Below are 8,708 nucleotides of genomic sequence, written 5' to 3'. Positions count from 1 at the left end.
GAACGGCAGCGTCCTGGCTGTGTCAGTTCTACACGGAGCTGAGATGGGGGTGGCGGCAAGGGCTCAGGGCCTGAGAGCCAATCTCAGCCGGAGGGGCTCGGTGATGGACACAGGGAGACTCGGTCTCAAGTGTCAGGTCTCCGGGGCGGGTGTGGTGTGCTGGGTGTAAGAGAGAGTCATCACCTTGAACTTGATCTTTACCCCTCGCTTTTAGCAGATGGACTGCTGAAGACCCTGGCCTCCTCCAGATTTCCATCAACTCCTTCCTGGACCTGCTTGTCCGGGTGGTGCGGAACATTCGGCGCATGGGACCCACCGTTCCCCTAAGTCTTGGCCGGGGTAAAGGAGGCTGAGCCCTAACCCTGGGACCCCGACCGGGCAACGCACAGGGCGTTGATTCCTGGAGTGGCGGCCACTATCTTACTGGGGCCTCATTGTTTGCCCTTATTGGCGTTTGACTCTCTAGGCCCACTTGTGTTGTTTCCCCGTTGCTGGAGGAGGGGATGATTAAATGCTGGTTACTGCAGAAAACGGAATTGAGCTAGTAGTCTGCGTCTGAGTTTCTTTTCAGCTACTGCACCTCCAGGTTTTCTTGCCTCTGTCCTCGTGTGGGAGGGGAGGTTCTGGGATTCCGATAGTCCAGTAGTACCAGGTAACTGACAACTAGGAGATGGAAGAAAATGAACGTCAGTTGTGTCCTGATATTCAGCATTAAGTCCTGTCAACATTTTGGAATATTTTTGTAGGTTTATACTTGTATTTGTACATTAAATGTGTAATGATAATATAAACATATGAGGTTATTAGTTATAAGTATGTTTTTGCAAGTTTAGCACCAAGTTTTCCTGACATTCTTTCATCTAACATCTGAGCATTACCTCTTTCTAAGTGTGCTTCAAAAATATGTTAGTGAATGGATGCGTAAACGATGCATTATAATGTAATATTGAACATTTACATTGTTTCCAGTTTTTTCAATGGAATTCTTGTAAGTCTTTCCGTGAATGGTTATTTCCTTAAGATAGATTCCCAAAGGTAGAAGTATTGACCTAAACCTTTCCTTTTCTTTTTCTTTTTGGAGACTCTGTTTCTTTTGTTTTCCTTTTTAAGATTGGCACCTGAGCTAACATCTGTTGCCAGTCTTCTTTTCTTCTTATTCTTCTTCCTCCTCCTCTTCTTCTTCTTCCTCTCCTCCTCCTCCTCCTCCCCAAGGCCCCCCGGTACATAGTTGTATATTCTAGTTGTGAGTGCCTCTGGGTGTGCTACGCGGGACGCCGCCTCAGCGTGGTCTGAGGAGCGGTGCCATGTCGGCGCCCAGGATCCGAACCGGCGAAACCCGGGGCCGCTGAAGCGGAGCGCGCGAACGTACCCACCGCTCGGCCCCCGGGCCAGCCCCTCTTTTTTAAGACTCTTGATCACAACTGCTCTTCAGAAAATCTGCCTCCTACCAGATTTCTGGTTTTCCAGTGTTCTTGTCACCACTGAGTTGGTTCTCTACTAAAATAAAAACTTAGTTTGCATGAAAAGAGAAAAGACCCAGGAGCACCTAAATAGGAATTTTGTGGCTGGCTGGCCTTGTTCCAGGTCAGTGAAGAAAAGTGGGGGGACAACTGGCAAAGTGTCTCGGCGGGGGAAGGTTAGCTCCCTCTAACACGTCTTGTCTCCTGCAATGTTGCCAAACCCACGGATGGAGGTCCAGTCACTCTTTTGTAGACTCCACTGGATTTTCTACACAGACGATCATGTTGTCTGCAGATAAAGTGTTACTTCTTCCTTTCCGATTGGGATGCCTTTCACTGATTAACTTATCTCCTCGTAATGGGTTGCGTTTTCTTGACTCTTGGCATATCTGGTTATTTTTTCAGTGCGGACTGTGTGTATTTTTCCTTGGGTGCTGGGTATGTTTGTGTTCCTAAATATATTCCTGGGCTTTTTTTTTTTTTTCCTTATCGAATGTTGTCAACTTCCTTAGAAACAGTTTGATCCTTTTGAGTCTCACTTTGAGGGTTTGCTATGTAGGAGCAGAGCAGCTTTTACTGTAGAATGAATTATTTTCCAGACTATCGATCCAAGATCCCTCTGAGTACTGTATCCCATGTCACTCGAATTAGGAGGTTTTCCGTGAAGGCCGGTGGGCACAGGTGCTCACCTAGGTCCTGTTTAACCTTTAATCCTTTCTGGTGATCCTTTCCCAGGATGAGGGTAGTCTCCTCCCATGCCTGTGCTGATCGGCATTCTCCTCAATACTCAAGAGGGACCCTCTGCAGATGTCCAGGATCCTCTCTGCCTGCAGCTCAATCTACAGTACGCTGGGCCTTAGGGCCCCCACTTCAATCTGCTTCTCCCTCCATCACGCAGCAAAGCCCAGAATCAGTCTGCCACCTTGGCCCCACGGATGGACTGCTGAAGCTGCAGGCAGCTTTCACACCTAAGTCAGGTCACGAAACTCCCCTGTTCCCAGCACTCCCTGGGCTCCCCTCTCACTCAGAGACAAAGCCAAGGTCCTTATGGTGGCCTACGGAGTCCGATGTGAATCGGCCTGCTTCCTCTCTGGCCTCCTCTCCTCCCCTCTCTACCTGGCTCACTCTGATCCAGCCACATTGGCCTCCTCCCCTTTCTGAAACACCCCAGGCCCACACCTACCTCAGGGCCTTTGCACTGGCCTCTTTCCTGTCTGGAACTCTCTTCCCCCGGGGTTCCACCTGGCTCACTCCCTGACCTCCTTCAGGTCCTTCTCAGATGTCACCCCCTCAGAGAGGCTTTCCTGGCCTGCGTCCCGCTTCTCTCACCCCTTGCGTTACTTATTACCCCTGCAGTATCCCCAGCTCCGAGAACGCTGCCTGCCTGGCACAGAGCAGCCCCAGATAGGTGTGCTCCTTTGTCAGACCATGGTCTCTGTCAGCCGGATCTCGTCAAAGGCCATTCTCCTGGCCCAGAACACTCCTGGGGCCTGGCCGAGCTCTCCTCCTTCACCCAGCATTAACGGGCGGGGGAGGGAAGAAGAGGTCGCTAGCTTCACCATGATGGAGATACAGCCGGGACAGGAAGGAGTTGCCAGATTTTAGGGAGTTTGGGTGCACTGGAGCAACTGGCGGAGGCGGGGGGGGGGGGGTGGATTTGAACACAGCGACAACATGATCTGCATTACATCCTAGCAGGTTCTCTCCACCTCCCACATTGAGGACAGGCTGAGGGAGGCCAGGGCAGAGTGCCAGTGAGTGAGGCTGGCAACATGCCGGGGAGCGGGGGCTGGGGTGGGGGGGACACGCATTTACAGATGGAGATGGTGAGGTGGCGGTAAATTAAGTAAATACATGGTTGAGGGTATACATAGCAAGGAAGGCAGGGGCCGTGGCAACACCTGGGCACAAGGGCAGGAGGCTAAGGGTATTGCTGCTGCTGGGGTGCGGGGCTTGGTCCTGTCATCCTCTCCCCCTCCGCCCCCAGCCCCCACCCCGGTGGGGCCCAAAGCAAGGCACTAATGAAGGGGGCCCAGGTGTGCCAGGGGCACACTGGCCCAGTGACCTCCCCCGTGCCACCCGATCCAGGGCTCAGCCCCCAGACCCAGGCGTGAGCCGCCCCCTCAACGGGAGGACAGCTCAGGACCGAAAAGGCCCCTCCTCACCGGTTCCGCCACCCTTAACTGTTGCTGGACAGGAGGGTGATGATGTGTTCCAGCTTCTGGCGCAACTTATGCTTCCGACAAGACGCATCTCGGTCCAGAGCGGTGAGAACCTGGGGCAGGACGGCCCCCCGGAGCTGGGCTCTCGAGGAGGGGCCGGCTCCTCCGGGGCAAAGCCCCCCTCCCCAGCTTGAGCAGCTTGAGCTCTTCCTTGCCTCACGCCTCAGCACATCCCTCCTCCCAGGGGGCCCTGGGCAGGCGCGTGGGAAGGGCTGCAATCTCTCACCTCTGAACACACCCTCCGGCTTCTCCTCGACCCCAAATCCTCCTCCAACTGCAGAACTCTCTGTCGTCCTCTCCACAGCCAGAGCGCGGCCCCTCCCAAGAGTGGTCTGCACTCGCTGTCCCCGATTTCCCCTTTCCCATCCGCTCCTATCGGCCCCCCCCCCAAACCTCTCTTGTCCAGGTCTCCATGATCCTGATGCCAAGTCCCGGTGAGCGTTTGGGGCCTCATCTCCCTCGACCGTCGGCAGCACCCCACAGAGCCGATCACTCCCTCCTCCCTGAGCGCCCCCCGCCCCGGGGAGCCTCACTCATGTTCCAGGACCCGCCTGGCACTCTTGGGGTCCCTTCCACGCCTCTGGCCGCCCCTCCTCAGTCTCTGCTGCTAGCTCCCTGTCTTCTCGGCCACCTGTGGGTGTCCCAGGGCCCAGTGCTGGGGCCGCTTCTCCCTCTACACCCACTCGGCCGCCCTTGGTGAGCTCAGCCAGGCTCGGGGCTTTCAGGGCCATGTCCTGACTCACAAGTTCTTGTCTCCAGGCAAGGATGCATCCTTAAGTCCACACCTCTGTGTCTCCTGCCTATTGGGGTCTCCAGTTGGGTTGCAAACACCACAGGCCCTACACGGGGCTGGCCCCGCCCTCGGAGGATTCCAGCGCACACCTGCTTGAGTCCTCCCAGCCGAGGTCCCAGACATCACAGAGCAGGGACAACATGTCTCCACTGTGCCCTGTCCTAATTCCTGACCCACAGAATCTGTGTGCACAACCTGTGGCTGTTTTAAGCCACCTACCTCGTGGGGTAATTTCTTATGCAGCTGCAGTAACTAGAACAAATAGTGATGGCTACAGCAAGAAAACAACAAAATGATGGTTGCTAACCTTTACGCAACACTGGCTTTGCACAGGTCCTTATTCCAAGCACTTTACTTACATTCACTCCAATTACTTCTCATGACAATCCTGCCAGGTAGGTACTCTTACCATCTCCAGTCCCCAGACCATGAAGCCTAGGTCCCGAGCTGGCACATTATTGGCCAAAGGTCACATAGCTATCGAGTGGAGGGGCTACGACTGAATCCCCAGAGTCTGGCTCCACAGCCCACGCTCTTAGCCACTCTGCTGCGTGGTGGGCCACCCCCGATTCTTTTTCCAGCACCCTAACTTGCGCTGGGTGGACAGTGAGGTCATGGGGCCAGAGGGCAATGGCAGAGGATGCTCTTATCCTATTTCAGTTTTTATTTAGGAAATGTGCTGAGGGACATTAGTGAGACAAGCATAAAGCTCCACCTCCAAAACTGGAAGGATGAGTGCCACCTTGCTGATGCCAGGAGAAGGCTGGGATTGATACAATCTTATTTTCTTAGAGTCTGGGGCACCTTTCAGACATTCCAGCACAACTAGCCAGACTCGAGATTCTGAGCAAGTGGCAATGTGTCTCGAGACGGCAACGGAACAGATTAACAAAAAGATTAGAAGCGATCTAGAGGAAAACAACAGTTCTTAGTTCGAACGGTCTCCACGAAGTTCAAGCTTTTATTTTGAGCAGGTGATGAGCTATCACATTGAGTGCTCCCAACGGTCACCTCTTGCTGCCCTACATGCCTGAAACCACAGGAACAGGGCAGAAAGAGAAATGGAGAGCAGTCCAGATCTACAGTGCCCAGGAGAAGGACAGAATTCGTTCAGGACAGGAGAGGGCGAGCCAGGAGGAGTAGGGAACACTGGTACAGGGTACAGGCCACTTGGAACCTGCCTAACACTGTTCAACAGCTCCTTACCGCCCAAGATTCCTCACATGTGCATGTATGTACATATACATGCTTACTTTCGTTGGTTTTTTCATTTTAAAACTGACAAGTCCTCGCCATAAAAATATTCCGTGATACAAAAGCATAAAAGGTGGAAATTGTAATTCACAGACATCCCCTTTCCCCAGTCTTTTCCTGTGGTGGGCAGAATTTGAAGATGTCCGCACAGATTCCCATCCCTGTTGTGTCTGCCCTATATAATCTCCTCCCCTCGAGGGCAGAAGGGAGCTGTGAACATGATGGCACTAGCAACCTGCGTCAGGTGTGCTGGATGCCCTCTCCAGCCCCACTGATTTGAGTGTTGAGAGATGTTGGGTGGGCAATTTAAAATGCCACAGTGCTCTCCTACCACAAATCAGCCCCTTCTTTCTTTGCCAAGCTTTTCCCTAAAGGTATGTTTTCGACTAGATTCCAGAGTTCTGTAAACGTCGGTTCTGACAGTTTTGGCCAGCTCATTAGCTGCTTTTGTGGAAGAATGGAGCCCTGGAGATCCTCATTTGCCCTTTGTTGATGTCACCCAGAACATCCGTGCATTATATTTTAACTGTAAATATCCAAGCCCTCAGAAATGAACAGAACCTAAAAGAACCACAATGGAAGAACGAGGAGGAGAAGCTGATTGGATGGTGTTGTAAAAGAGCTGAATCCTCTTCTGTTCATCAATAATTAATCTCTAAAAAAGAAGAGTCAAGAAAGGAAGGAAAAAGGAGAAAGCACCGAAAAAGAGAGAGAGTGAGGGATGGGGAGAAGGAGGAAGAAAGGCAGGAAGGAAGGAAGAAGGGAAGGAAGAGAAACAGAAAGAAAGAAAAAAGGCAGAAGAAAAAAAGAAAGAAAAGGAAGGAAGAAAGGGAGGAAAGAAGGAAGGAGGGGAGGGAGGAGGGGAAGGAGGAAGGAAAGGAGGGAGGGAGGGAGGGGAGAAGGTGAAACTGAGAATGAAGAAGTTAAAAAACTCTTCCCCAGAGCAAAAAACTCTGAGATAAGCTTTGCTAACTGCAGCTGTGCATATTCAGCATAATCAACTGTTGTTCAAAACTAACCAGGTCTTTCTGTCACTCTTTAGTATGTGACTGAGCTGTGTTTCCCAGGAAGTCAAGGTCCAGACATCAAGAGTCAGCCTCACAAGGCCAAGCGCAGGCTGAAGATGAAAACTAACCAGAAAAGTCCAGAAGGTCAAGGAAAAAGAATTTCAGTCTTCAAGGCCAAACGCAGGCTGGTGGGAAGATGCCAACCAGCATTGCCATGTGCTCCCCCTCCCTAGATAAAAACCCCACATAAAAGCCCCCCCTTTGCCCTTTAAGGAGGTGGATCTGAGTTCTAACACCCATCTCCTTGTCTGGCTGCCTTTCAATAATAAATCTCTTTCTTTGCCACAAGCCTGGCATTTCAAGTTTTTGGCCCTCCTGTGCAATGGGTAAACGAACCTGTGTTAGTGTTCTGTGACACTTTGGTGAGCCAGCCAGGAGACTCTGTGCCTGTGGCTCTGCGGCTCTGGGCCAACTGGGATTTCCTGGGAAGCAGCCCAACAGCTGCCTAGGTGATTTGACCTAGGGACCATCCCCAGTACTTTCCATCTTCCATCTGACCTGGTATCGCTAGCCCTGGGCACGGAAACAGGCTCTACATTTGCTTGCTTGTTTTGCTTCTGGTTTGGAACAGACATACTTTTGGTGAGTTTCCTTGCTAAAACTGACTGAGTCCTACTTTTCCTTTTGTTTGTTTGCCTCTCCTTCATGGGTTTTGTTCCAGGCTACTGGAGTTTGTTCAGGGGCCCTCCAATTGGTTGAAAGGACTAGAGACCTCACTCAGAGAGAAACTCTCCCCTCAGAAAAGAAAAACAAAAGAAAAAGAGAGGAATGCCAAGCTCCATTTGTTTTGATACTTGTGTGTGTGTGGGGGGGGTGTGTATGTGAATATGTAGTTTGTTTGCATCTTTTTCAGGGGTTTTGTTCCAGGTTACTGGAGTTTGTTTGGGGGGAGCCCCAATTGTTGAAAGGACTAACTCTTGGCTCCATTTGTTTTGATACTTGTGTGGATATGTGTGAGTGTGTATACTGTGGTGTGTGTGGGTGGTGCCACAATGGGAAACTCGATTTGATTCCCAGTGGCAGCCCTCTGGGTTATGTATTGCAAATTTGGAATGTATTCAGTTATAAACCTATGAAAAAGAAAAAGGTGAAACAATAAAATTTGGGGTGTCAGCTTCCTCTAATGGTCTTACAGATGCTGATGAAAACCAGTTAACAAAAGAATGAAAAGAAGCTGAGAAAAAAATAAAGGGACTCTTTTCAACAAGGTGGAAATTTTTAAAGTTTTTTTTTTCTTTTTAAGTAAGCTAAATAAGACAGTGGGGCAAATAGGACAAATGTTTAAAGTGGGGGAAACAAAGAAGAATCAGAAAGGGAAGAGCCATATGGCTCATCTCAGCAGGATGGAATTCTTTAGCTAGTCATTAAAAAGAAAAATGGGATAAATAAAATGGACATTAATGGGGCTAAAACAAAGCTTCTAATAAAACACTGCCTAAGGTTGGGTGGGCCAAAAGGACCCCCTATTGCCACCCAACATTGAAGGACCTCAAACAAGCCCATTCTATTCACTCCAGTTCGAAAAAAGAATTTATAAAGCCAGAAGGCAGAATTCACAATGGGAAACCTGGCCAACAATCATTTCAGGCAACAGTTACTCTGCTCAGGTTGATAAGATTATAAACATTAAAATGTTTGAGCTAATATTATACGGAGAGGTCATGTCAACTTTGTCTAGATGGGTTTTTTTTTTTTTTTTTTGGAATGGATGTTATGTCTCACTGGGAATACTTTCCCTACACAATATCATAAGACTGAGACATGTTGATGGAGTCCTAATGGAAGCTATGATTAGAGGTATAAAAATTGATAAAGTTAACATAAGACTTTATTTTAGAAATGTAGTCTACTTAAATGGGCTTTATGTAAAGTGATTGCATCTCTTTTGCCTGATTGTATTACAGATTATGTT

The 8,708-nt window shown here is 50.0% G+C and overlaps 1 long non-coding RNA gene across 1 annotated transcript; it reads right to left on the bottom strand.

The window, feature by feature from the left end:
* Positions 1–1,061: 1,061 nt before the first annotated feature.
* Positions 1,062–4,533, bottom strand: LOC138921772 (uncharacterized). Its single transcript, XR_011434659.1, has 2 exons — positions 3,909–4,533; positions 1,062–3,735 (listed from the first exon to the last, which is right to left on the bottom strand). It is a non-coding gene; the product is annotated as an uncharacterized lncRNA (long non-coding RNA).
* Positions 4,534–8,708: the final 4,175 nt, after the last annotated feature.

The sequence above is a fragment of the Equus caballus genome, chromosome X (genome assembly GCF_041296265.1).
Source record: "Equus caballus isolate H_3958 breed thoroughbred chromosome X, TB-T2T, whole genome shotgun sequence".
Classification (NCBI taxonomy): Eukaryota; Metazoa; Chordata; class Mammalia; order Perissodactyla; family Equidae; genus Equus; species Equus caballus.
Note: the sequence above shows the minus strand (reverse complement) of the source record. Positions and strands in the feature narration are given on the sequence as shown.